Below are 13,076 nucleotides of genomic sequence, written 5' to 3'. Positions count from 1 at the left end.
TTAATCCGCTTAGCCCTGATTTTTGAGGAAAATGGGGGCACCTGGAGGTGTTAAATTTGTGAGCTTATATCGAGGAAGAATTTTCAGACCTAAAATATTTGTCTAATATCCACTACAAATAACTAAATTTCAATAAAAGCGCGGCCAGCTCCAACTCTTATACGGTAGATAAGATAAGACAGTAGATAGATAAGTTAAGATACGGCTGATTACTTATACATTGTTTGTGTTGTATGTAAATCAACTATGGACGCGTAATTTTTAAAATCCAAATCTGGCAACGTTGTACAACAAAAATAAGTAGGCAATCCTTACATTTTACAATTTTATATTTTACAAGTTAAAAGTATAAAAAAACAATTAAGAATAGTGTAATCACGTAAAATTATATTTTACATTTATTGTAGAGAGAACAAATTACCTTGTCATTAATTTATGCTTATGTGAAATTTTCCTAATATAGATAGTAACAGATATCGTTCTGGTAACATAGTATGTCATTGTATCAGAGGTAATTCTAAAGAATGAATATTAACAGACATAAATAGCTTCAGAAATTTAATTCTTTATTTATTGGTGAGTTATTAGTTTCCACGTGGGACATAAGACAAAGTAGAACGCAGTAGATTAAGGAAAGCCATAGAAGGCAAATTAAAGATGACGGGAAAAAATTACAGCTACTATTAACCTAGAAGAACGGAATAAATATGCAAAGAACGATGCAATTTTATTTAAAAATTCAGGTAAAAAAATATTCTTTTAATCAGCTTGGTGTATTTATTGTTTTTTAATATATATTTTTGATGAGAAATATGGATAAAATATAAAGATTATTTGAATTTATAAATGAAGTAATAAATATATGCAGCTGTTAAAATGAAAATAATTTCATAATTTGTTTGGATGGAATACATAGGACAAATAGAATTTAATAGAATAATAAGAATAGAAATTATGAATTATTAGCTGTAATACTTTTAACACTTTAAAGCATTGATAGTTATTAAGTTGTTTAAGGAGTAATTCAATAGAATATGTAATTATATAAGATTTAATTATTTGAAACTTGTATCAGTATTATTTACCTTATATACCTAAATTTTGAAAAACCAGTAATTAATTTAATGAGTGTAAATATATTTCTTAAATATACATTTCTAAATTGTAAAAAATAAATTACCTAATTGTGTTTGTTATTGTTTTAATATACATGCTAAAGCTATCAAATATCAGTTTAAAAGTTGTTTTAAACATATATTCAATCATTTAATATAAAAACATGTATTTATTTTTTTATTTATTATTCAATATCAAGGTTTATAATATAAAAGTAAAGAAATATTATTTTTCTTATGCTCTGAAGTTACAGTTCTGAATATAATCTGACTTATAATAATTTTGCAATTACAATTTTGCTTATGATTGAGTTGCAATAATTTAAATTTATTAATATTTTGTTGAGTACTGAATGAATGGAAATTAGATTTAATTAAATGCATTTTAAAAAAGTTAATTAATGTTAGTTTCTGAGAAAGTTTGCTCAGGTTTTAATGTTTTAAAATTCAGGTATATTTTACTTAAATTAATATTTTATCAAATATATTTCTGATCTTATGTAAAAATATTGTCAAAACAAGTTTTTAGTTATCATTAAATATATAGGTCCATAAGTCCCCAAAAGACATTTTGTTAGGAATTTCCAGAACTATTTTATAAGAATAAAATCTTCAAATGTGTCTGTATTTACCAAGATGTACCTATTTTGATATTTATCAGAATATATAAAAGTACAAAAATACAGAAAATTAAACCCGATAGATATATTTCTACTTTCCCATAAATAAAATGTCTCCTTTCTCTCAATTTTCGTGTCTTGCCACTTTCAACAATAACCACACAGTTCGTAAAATTATTAAAAATGATCGCTGGTACCGGTACTTTTAACGTGCCCAAAAGTAATATGTAAATTTCCTTTGACATGTGCAAAATGACGTGCGTACCAATAAATATAAGATCAAAATAACAGTGTTCTTAAAAGTAACTGAAGTCTTGTGATATTAAAGTCAGTGCACAACCACATATTAAAGATTCTTCATGATTGGAGTTTGGATAGCTCAAGGGCAGACATACCAAAAATGGCATGGTTATTTTTCATTAACTTCGTGACTAAAGGCATACCAATGTTTTTGTATCGCATAGTATTCATGATTTTGTTGTTGTTAGCTTCGTTCTTTTTTTTTCTCAAGCTAGTACCGCTACTCTTTTAGCTATTATCAAGCTATCATGAAAACTACCTTAATGAATTTAGAATATTTTAAACATACACTTGACTTATTTTATTATATATCATGATATAAAATATGTATGTATCCATTTTGTACTTCGACTTTATTAAATATAACATATTCATCATCAATACTATTTATTAAATTTTGTTGCTGAGAAACCCATTCAAGACAACTCAGAAACATCGAGATATTTTTTTGTTTTTTGCTTAATGGTAATTCTTCTTAATCGTTTCCTAATTTATAATAATTATTATATAATCTGAGAAAAATTTATTTGATTCTATAATCGATAATCTTTAATTAATCTCTTCATACTCAAATTGAATAAAGATATTTGTTATTTAATTGCTATCTTTTCTTTTTGGTATTATATGCATAATAGGTTAGATAAGTATTTTTGAAAAACTATTTTATGACAATTCTACATATTAACTTTATCGGGGATAAAAATTATTTCTGCAAAAAATCAATTTGATAGAAAAATTTATATATGAAACAGGGACATTTTAAACACCCACTAAATCGCTTTAAACCTGGCCGTGACCTAGTTTTTTTGGTAGCACTGGACGAATTGCATGGGTACAGTTCTTATTTATACATCATTTTAATATTTTTATTATAACTAGACATTCGAATGTGTATCGACAGTGCGAGGGTCCCTCCCTAATGTAATATACATCGGTAAGAACTCTTAAAATGAAAATAACAAAAACGTATGTATTTTCGTTCCAAGGTAGAGAAATGTGATTAAATCTTACAAGGCGGAAACCAACCAGTATAGTTGGAACATCGGTAATTTATGCAAAGCAATAGGATCATTCTAATGTAAGTATTTACTATTTTAAGTACCTTTAATTATGTTTGAAATATAATTAACGTAATATAGAGGGGAATAACACTGTTGATAATATTTGAGGTTAGACTTCATTTGTTTTGTTTATTGTATATATGAGTCCTGAACACTGATGTTCTTATTTAGCTACTAAATAATTAGTCGTTTAGTCGTACAAGTGTGATTGAAGTCAGTACATGTTTGTGATTCAAATGCGAACTAGACAGAAGAAAACGGGCTGAAAGAAGAAAACTGAACTCACTGAACATTCACTGCTGCTCACTACTGAACGAACATAAATTTCCAAACCCCAAGAAAACAACTAATTAAATCCAAACCTTCAACAAGTGTCAATCAAATTGCATCATGGTTAAATTACGAAGAGCCAATATCAAATATCTGGTATCTTGTACATCAAATAGTTCGACGAGCCATGCTTCACCAGGTTAAGCGTAAGAAACACGTATTTGATTAAACAGTGTGATTTTATCAAGTTTTTACAGCCTACGTGTGTTATGATAAAAAGAAATTTCAAACATTTCGATCATTACTTACTTACAGACAATGAATGAACGCAAATGTTGTCACTTAAGTCAAGTCAAGCAAAAGAAACCAATAGCAGATCTAGTTTAAAAATTCATACAAGAAACCAATATGTTAAAGAATGTCTAAACACAGACTGTAAAGTACTTCATGAAGTATTGTCCTCAATTATTATTGTCATGAAGGGAGTACTGTCATGAAGTACAACCATCCTTATAAGAGTGTAAGGCTATTATTAAAATTAACTTCAAAATTACAATTTGCGTATGTTATTTATCCGAATATTGCAAGGTCATTTGCTACAAAAATCAAACATCCATCATTAAATGTATATAATTGAAACCTTTTGTTTGTGTTGTAGTTACTATCAACTATGTAAAACAAATATTTTAGTAGCCCTGTCATGTACATTTGAATTTGCATCCTCAAATTATCATCATAACATTTTTCCAGTAGGGTTGACATAGATAGAATTTTTATTAATCTTAGCAAATGTAGGGCACTTGATTTCAATAATACTATGCTGACAGTTCCCAAGTGGCGATTGTGTTACTATTGAGTACTCCTTAGAGTTATTACCTAAATTTATTAATTTCCTTGCCAAGTGTTATACTGATTATTATTATTTTTACTTAGTTCAATATTCTACCTCAATTGATGTTTAGTATCTGGAGTACTCACTCAATTATGTAATAGTTCTAGTATTGTTTTTAAAATTATTATTTCAGTTACGGTCACACAGTTCAATCATTATCGACGAATAGATTGTGAACAAATTTAAGTTATTTGCCTTGATAAATCCCAGATCATTTTTTTTTTTTCATTTATCTTTTCTTTCCGTTGGTTACTTAAAACGAATTTTTTAACTGCGAAATTTAATAAGCGCGCTAAAACGTTCAAGGGTTTGAATACGGATATATGATATTCGGTTCGGAAACGGCAAGTGACGTTAATGTTTCGTAGCGTTTCTGATTGGTGTTTGCCTTAACATGGCCAATTTTGAAATTTTTTGTCTTTTTTCTGGTAAAATATTTGTAATCCAACATTTAATTTTAAAATAAATGTATTTTAATAATCTCTCTATAGTACAGAATTATCATAAATTAATATTTTTGAGATTCTGTATTTACCTAGCCTATTGAGATGCCAAAAAATAGATAACTGACAGAATTGTTTATGTTCACAGACTTTTTAATTCAAAACTCAATTTAATGTGATTAATTGTGATATTAAAGCAATATATTTCTTCTTTTCAGTTATCTATTTTCCTTATTTTTATATCACTCTGTGGTCTATTCTTTGTGAGCTTATTAACTATCACTTAAATTCTTTAAAATTTGTTGATAATTATGGATCAAAAGAATTATAAAATAGGTGCCAATGTTGATTAAAATACTAATAATTCTTTTAATGTATAGGATTGTCTCATCACTAATATATACCTATATGTATTTAAATTAAAATTTTTTATAACTGTGCGTATATGCATAAAAAATAAATAATTATATCCATTATAATAACAAAAAAAGTCAATACCTTTTGATCCAGATGATTTCAACAATTAATATAATTAACAATATTTTTTTATCCATCTTGTATAACTGACATTTAAAGTAAATCGATTAAAAATAATTGGACTATATAATTAACTGTTGAAAAAAAATCAAGGAAATAAAATTATTAACAAATTACTACAAAGTGCTGAAGTGATCTGTGATTAGTTGCGAAAGTAATTATATACAGTTGAAAGACATTCAAATAATTGTGAGTACAAGCTCGATAAAATTAATGGCATATAATTGTACCATAATACTGAATAGAAAAAAAGAGAATTTTTAGATGATAGGAAAAAAATAGGTTAAAAGCAATAGCGTATAAAATTATTTGTATATTACCTATATTGAGTAGTTATTGTATCAGTTATGTTCACTATAATTTTTTTTTTGTATAATGAAAAGATGTAAACATACATAGGCTTAGAGTATATTGACCAATTAAATATTGTATTACATTAGAGGATAATCATCTTGATATTGTACTGTATATCGACGACCTTAATAAATATATAATTATTAAATAAAGTATATATCACTAAATATAATTTATTTGATTGCAAGAAAGTTTTATAATAATTAAAATATAATCGAGAATAATTTTAAATGATTCAGAAAATACCTATATTTTTTTCATAAAGAAAACTATAATAAAACTAAATACTAGTAAAAGAAAATTGTCTTTGTTGAAATTAAATTTAAATAATTTCATTGTAAATAAAAAATTCCCCGACAATCATACTGTTACAAGATCATATTGTATATAACAATATACAATATTAAAATGTATTGATACCAAAGAAATTTGACAGTAAAATGATATTAATGTGTTTAAAAGCTGCTTTATATTTAATAGACTAGACTTTTTGAAAGAGTTATAATTTAGGAGATGTTATAAACTAAACCCAAACGAAATAATTCAGATTCTTCTGATTAATTTCACAATCCTTTTTTTATGAAAGTTCCTGAATTTAAGCCAATTTTTGGATAGACTTTGAGGATATTCCTCTACAGTTACTGTTGTGGAGAATGTTGGTGGAGAAATAGAATTGAAATGTTGTCAGGAATATGGCAAGGAGAAGAAAAGAAGGAGAACCAATGGCTAATAGATTATATTATATATGAATATTTACAATAAAGGCTTGCATTTACAAGATTTATGAGAATTAAACAAATCTATTAAGTTAGATTAATATTTTATTATTTAAATATATTTGAGTATATTATTGTATTATAACTGAGACAACAGTTATTCGTTGCTTTTGAGTCATTAATACCTCATAATTACTACAATATAAGGAAGATTATTTACAGGATTTTCTTCCTTATAAATGTAAATTTGTTACATACGATTTGTATGAAGTATCTATATATATTTCTCTATATAAAAATTGAAATGATTTACTATCTAGAATAATAGACTTACGTAAAAAGAAGTAATAACATTCCAAATACTAATAGCCCGTAATGCATTATCAGAAAACAGTGTAAATTTAAACTACGCCCTTTCAAGAGAAAGTGAACATTATCATTAATTTTGTAATATTTTTTCTGTAAAACCGTCAGTATAAATTTATTACAAAATATCGACAGTAATTGGAAATTTAGCAATGCAAGAAAAAGCAAATCAGTATAAAATATTTTATTCGCTTGATTTTGTAAATAATATTTTATTGCAAGAATTATATCCATTTTAGTATATTTTATTAACTGCGTAAATCGAAATGGTAAAATGCTTGTTAAATTAATACCAGACATTGTATCTTGGCTGCATATTTAAGGTTTTTTATTCTCTGATGATAAGTAATTAAAGGTAAAATATGTGCGACCATTAACAAGGCCGAAAAAGAATTATTTTTGTAAATAATTAAATGTCTTTTTGTTTTCATTCACATTAAAATTCTACACCACACAATTAATGAGCACAATAAAACTAAAATGTAACTAACTAACAGAGCTTAGATATAAGCTAGATAGTTTGGCCAATAAATAAGGTTTATATTATATAGAGCAGTGGATTATTACCTAATAAATCAATAAGTCCAATGAATGCATTTCTGCATACAAATAAGTGTAAAAGGAAAGTTAATTGGCAATTACCAGTGTATAAGGAATGGAAAATAAAATGATTTTCCATTTTTATACACAACCACTTGGTACGGGCATTATAAATGGATCATCGGAAATGAGACACATTTCCATTTCTTAATTACCGTCTATTTTTGTTATGCTTTTTTGACAGAACTTTTTAAATATAACTCTATACATGCTACGTTATAACACATATTACTTTACTGAACGGAAATCCAGATACTCCAAATTATTATTAAATATCATGCAACATTTATTTATCCTTAAAAACAAAAAAAATGTAATTATGACTTTTGAAACAGTAAGGGATCCTTTATTATTAAGTGTATTCGCCATTTTACCACAAAAAGGCAGAATATACTGTTAAAATGTTTATATAACCAAAAATAAATTATTTAATCTATTTATTTGTTTAGTGTAATAGACTGTAATATTTTTAGTATTAATTAACTTTATTTCATGATTTTCTGTAGGGTATATCACACATTTTATTTAAAATAATAAAAAATAATACCATTGAGTAATATTATGATTGGTTAGTACATATTATACGTTAAAGTTTTATAAAATGGCCTCGATCTAGCTACGTATTATTGCTATTAAATATTTTATTCAATAATAGATAATGTCCGAAATTTTATTTCATTTAGAATATACGTAATATTAATTGGTGCAGTGAGCTTTCATATTAGTTTATAACAATTTAAACATGAAATATGGAATTTAAATAAATATAAAAAAGATATCAACAGACAACCAAAACACGAACTTTTGATTAGTTTCTGTTGTATTATTAAAACCAAATATAAATATTATATTTTAAAATACATTTCGTGGCATTAAATTGTGATATAACTCTAAAGTTGAAGATCTCTTCTCCACTTAAATAGAAATAGTAATATGTTGGGAGTAGATATCAACAGCCAATTAGACCAGTAACCTTAATCTCTTAAATAAAAAAATTAAATTGTAGGAAACTAATATGTTTTTTTAAATATTTTATTGTTATCCGATATATTTAATCGTATTAATGCTATAAGGCTTATTATTTCACTATTATATATTTACTCGCGTTTCAAACAATACTACTAATATTTTAGAAAGTAGAAATAAATATTATTATAACATTTTATTTTTAACAATATAAATTCTATATTACTTCAGGAAAATTTTAAAAAATAATGAGGAAAGATACATTTTGGGTGTGTTAAAGTAAATTTGAAACAAGTCTAAAATAAATATTAAGATCTAGGCGATATAAATGAAAAACTATAAAATATACATGTAGATATGAACAGGCGATTAGTACAGTAACCTTCCCCTGTATCAAGCTAAAAATCAGAATAGAAGAAAATTATGTGAATTTCTTAGAGATATATTTTTAAATTATACTTGCTACGCAGATTCTTTTTTTGTTATTTATTATGGTTATACAATAGTATGTTTCAAATTAGTTGATTGGGTGTGGCCGAATGTCGCTAAAAATTGATTCTAATGGCACATTCAGATACATATCAATGGATATTTTGTTATATTTCATTACGTTTATGTTAAGATTTATTTTGCTGATAACTAGACCAATAGTTATTGTGTATTTTTAAACTGAATTTAGGTTCGAATATAATTCTTGGTAATGCGCGTATACAGTTTCCTAATAATTGTAACAACATTATTTATTACTAATTGCTAACAACAATGCATATAGCGTAAGAAAATACTTCTTACAACAAATAGTTGTTTATACTATATGCAATATATTATTACTGTTATTATTATTATCTCATTATTGAAAGAGGTTTTATTATATTTTAATAGTACTAAGAATCTAATCTAATTTGTTGGTTGTTGTTGTTTTTTTTTAGTTGATATCAACACGTTAAAACCTTGTAGTATTGTTGTATTATAACATAAAAAATATTAACACTTGTATATTATTTACCTTCTTATTGAATAAAATCGCACAATATATGTATTTTGTAATATCTAACCAATTTTACTACTACTACTTCTATGTTGTTCCTAACTACCGGGATTATTAATAATGTAGTAGATATATAAAAATATATGATTGCACTATGTATCAGGTTGCTATCCTAAAACTCTACTAAAATAAAAATAAACTATAAGGAATAAATAAAAATGCTGGTCCAAGAAACAAATGTCCAGCCATAAAAGGTAAACAAAACGAAGAAAAGCAACATAAAAAATATGAACTGTCACAGCCAAATGCAGGATAATCCCATTAGGGACAAAATAGAATAAAAAAGGCAGAGACTTTTTGGGGTCCGATAGTACCACTAAAATAAATTTTGGCCGAAAGTCTAATTAAAGGCTGACAGCTATTTAAAGCCGAAATTCCAAGCTAAAAATCCTAATTTATTTTCCAGCGCTTTTTCTCAGTCAAGGTAACCGCAAAAATTATTTAAACTATTAATAGTGTAGTAACGAAAATACAGCAAACACACACAGACACACACACACACATAATATTAATGGCTTTTAACAACCAGAAAAAAATACCTTTCAGAGAATTCCTCGCCAACGAGAATACACAATTAAAATAATTAGTTTCTACTGCTATTAGTCATGAAATTACGTCTTCATTTTCAACAATTTACCGAGGATACTTGAATAAAAGAGAATTTAAAAGTTTAACAAACTTGAATGCTTTTAAATTAATATTAATTGTTGTTGACTAATTCTGTCTAAATCATCTTTAAATTATAATTATAAAATACCTCACAACACGTACTATTTATTACGTTCTATATTATGTTAGAATCGCCATTACAACAGCAATTATCATTCTTGAAATAAATTAAGATTTACACAAAAACCTACGTTAAAGTAACACACGCATGTAGGTCATTCAATTCTAAATTTAAACTGCATTTTTCCACGCCACTGGTAGGTCGTCTAGGGAAACTATTAGAAAATGGACATTAACTGAAAGAACAGTTTAAGTAAATAAACCTATGTTAGCAGTAATTATCATACTGCTCAAGGCATTCGAAGCTTCGAATATTCACTAGAGTTATAGTCACTTTAGCCTTGGAATTTTTGTATAGTATAACTTCTATGTCATGACTGTTTATTATATTATATTATACACTATATATATAAATATATATATATATATATATATATATATATATATATATATATATATAATGTTTTTATAAATGAATGATAATCAAGGAAATTACGTCTTCATTTTCAACAATTTACCGAGGATACTTGAATAAAAGAGAATTTAAAAGTTTAACAAACTTGAATGCTTTTAAATTAATATTAATTGTTGTTGACTAATTCTGTCTAAATCATCTTTAAATTATAATTATAAAATACCTCACAACACGTACTATTTATTACGTTCTATATTATGTTAGAATCGCCATTACAACAGCAATTATCATTCTTGAAATAAATTAAGATTTACACAAAAACCTACGTTAAAGTAACACACGCATGTAGGTCATTCAATTCTAAATTTAAACTGCATTTTTCCACGCCACTGGTAGGTCGTCTAGGGAAACTATTAGAAAATGGACATTAACTGAAAGAACAGTTTAAGTAAATAAACCTATGTTAGCAGTAATTATCATACTGCTCAAGGCATTCGAAGCTTCGAATATTCACTAGAGTTATAGTCACTTTAGCCTTGGAATTTTTGTATAGTATAACTTCTATGTCATGACTGTTTATTATATTATATTATACACTATATATATAAATATATATATATATATATATATATATATATATATATATATATAATGTTTTTATAAATGAATGATAATCAAGGTTATTTCATTATATTTAGGAACAATATATAATAAATATTACTTTGCAAGCACTATGGAATAAAGAACGTAAACAACATTTTAATTTATCCATAAAGACGGTATAAAAAAAAACATTTTGTTTTCATTGTGCTTATTTAATCGCACAGTTCTCGGGCTTTTCACAAAAAAACATTTTATGACGTTAGCCGTCTCAGTGGCGTGGACGGTCATTTTATAAATAAACGTTGATTTTCTCGAGAGAAATATCATTTCTATGTAAATGAGGACGGACGGTAAAATTGGATAAAATTTAAATATTAGAAATATTCGTTTCGTTAAAATCGAAGAACCATACATTACGGCGTTTTATCGAATGAAAACTCGGCTGTAGCATCGAACGGAGATATTTTTTTCTTATACGTAACTTATGTAATGTTTTACATCATTATTCTATTCACAAACAATTAGTTGCATAACAAATGTCTACTATTTATAGATGTAGTATTACCTATTTATTGTTAAAATTCAAGTTTATACAATAGAGAGCTGAATGTTTTCTTTCGGAACATTGAAATATTGAGGAATTATTAAAATTTTACTCGAACTATCTTCGAAGACAATATTTCATGTTTTTCTACTATATACTTTTGAATTGCTCGAAATATTTAATACAAATGTCAACATATAATTTATACATGGTTGATACTTATGGAATGAATTTCGTAAATATATCGCGTATTTTAATGAAATATAATTGTTTTTAATTTTAATAATTCTAATGGCCTATAAATTAGTTATAAAGTATTTGATATAGAGCTTTATTGTGAAAAATCGGTACGATGTATTTTATTAAAAGTATTATTCATCGATAGCCGCTACTTTGTCCCATCTTTCAGAAAATTTACAGATTTCATCTGGAAAGAACGATGTATCTTTTGAGGATATCCACTAATCGACCCATTTTTGGTATCTTCAGAAGAAGTGAAGTGCTGACATCGACTGATCACGGCTCATATCTCGGAACAAGTAGTAGTCATTAGAAGAAAGGTCTGGAATATACGGTGGATGGGGTAGCACTTCTCATTTTAATACGCACAAGTTTGTTTTCACCGGTTTTTCAATATATGCTCGACCGTTGTCACACTAAAGAATACGTTCGACTCAGATGCATCAATTAAAGTCTATAGCGGTACCTATTGACGGTTTCATCAGGTTTTATCAGCTCATAGTATGCTGATTCCTCCAAATATATAGAATTATCTTGGAGGCATAGATATTCAGCTTTGCCGTTGATATTGGTGCATGACCAGGTGCGCTTTTCATCACTAGTAACAATACGATGCGAAGAACTTTTCTGATTTTACCGTTGAAGTAGCATTTCACACATGGCTAAACACCTTTCATTGTCCCTTGGCTTCAATTCATACGGCACAAAATATCCCAGCTTTTTGATCATTCATTTGCTCTTCGGGCGATTGGAAATCGTTTCTTGTATCACTCCCAACAGTCCTGTATATTGTCCTTACGTTTTACGTTGACATTTTCGTTTTAATTTTTTTCGCTGTCAAGAACGCTCTTTGCCTTCGGTATCACTGTCATCACTTTTAAAACATCGAAAGCAGTGTTTATATTTTGAAATCTTTGGAGCATGGTTGCCATAATCTTTACACACAATTCGATGACATTCAGCCGTTTTTTCTTTAAATTGGAGCACAAAGACAGGTAACCTCTATACAATGAAAATATTTTTTGTTCACACTTCGAGGAAATGACACATACTGAAAAGTGAAGTCAGTGAGGTTTCAATATGTAGTTAGTTACATATATACCCGATGCGATTTAATATACAGCAACACAATCCGTTGCAAATCCTTTAAAATTAATTTATAGGCCTGAATTTACAAGAATAAAATAATTATCACCTATTATGAAATATAAATTAGAATGTGGCAAATTTTTATTGCGAAATATAAATGAAACGTAA

General features: G+C 26.7%; 1 protein-coding gene across 5 annotated transcripts in view; it reads right to left on the bottom strand.

Moving 5' to 3' along the window:
• Window positions 1-13,076, bottom strand: part of grh (grainy head) — a 178,600-nt gene that overhangs the window by 150,982 nt on the left and 14,542 nt on the right. The gene's annotated exons all lie outside the window — the stretch shown is intronic.

This window comes from Rhynchophorus ferrugineus, unplaced genomic scaffold, assembly GCF_030347505.1.
Source record: "Rhynchophorus ferrugineus isolate W39M unplaced genomic scaffold, kcgeb_rfMv2 rfM5, whole genome shotgun sequence".
Classification (NCBI taxonomy): Eukaryota; Metazoa; Arthropoda; class Insecta; order Coleoptera; family Curculionidae; genus Rhynchophorus; species Rhynchophorus ferrugineus.
The sequence above is the reverse complement of the archived record's forward strand: the minus strand, read 5'-3'. Positions and strand labels throughout refer to the sequence as shown.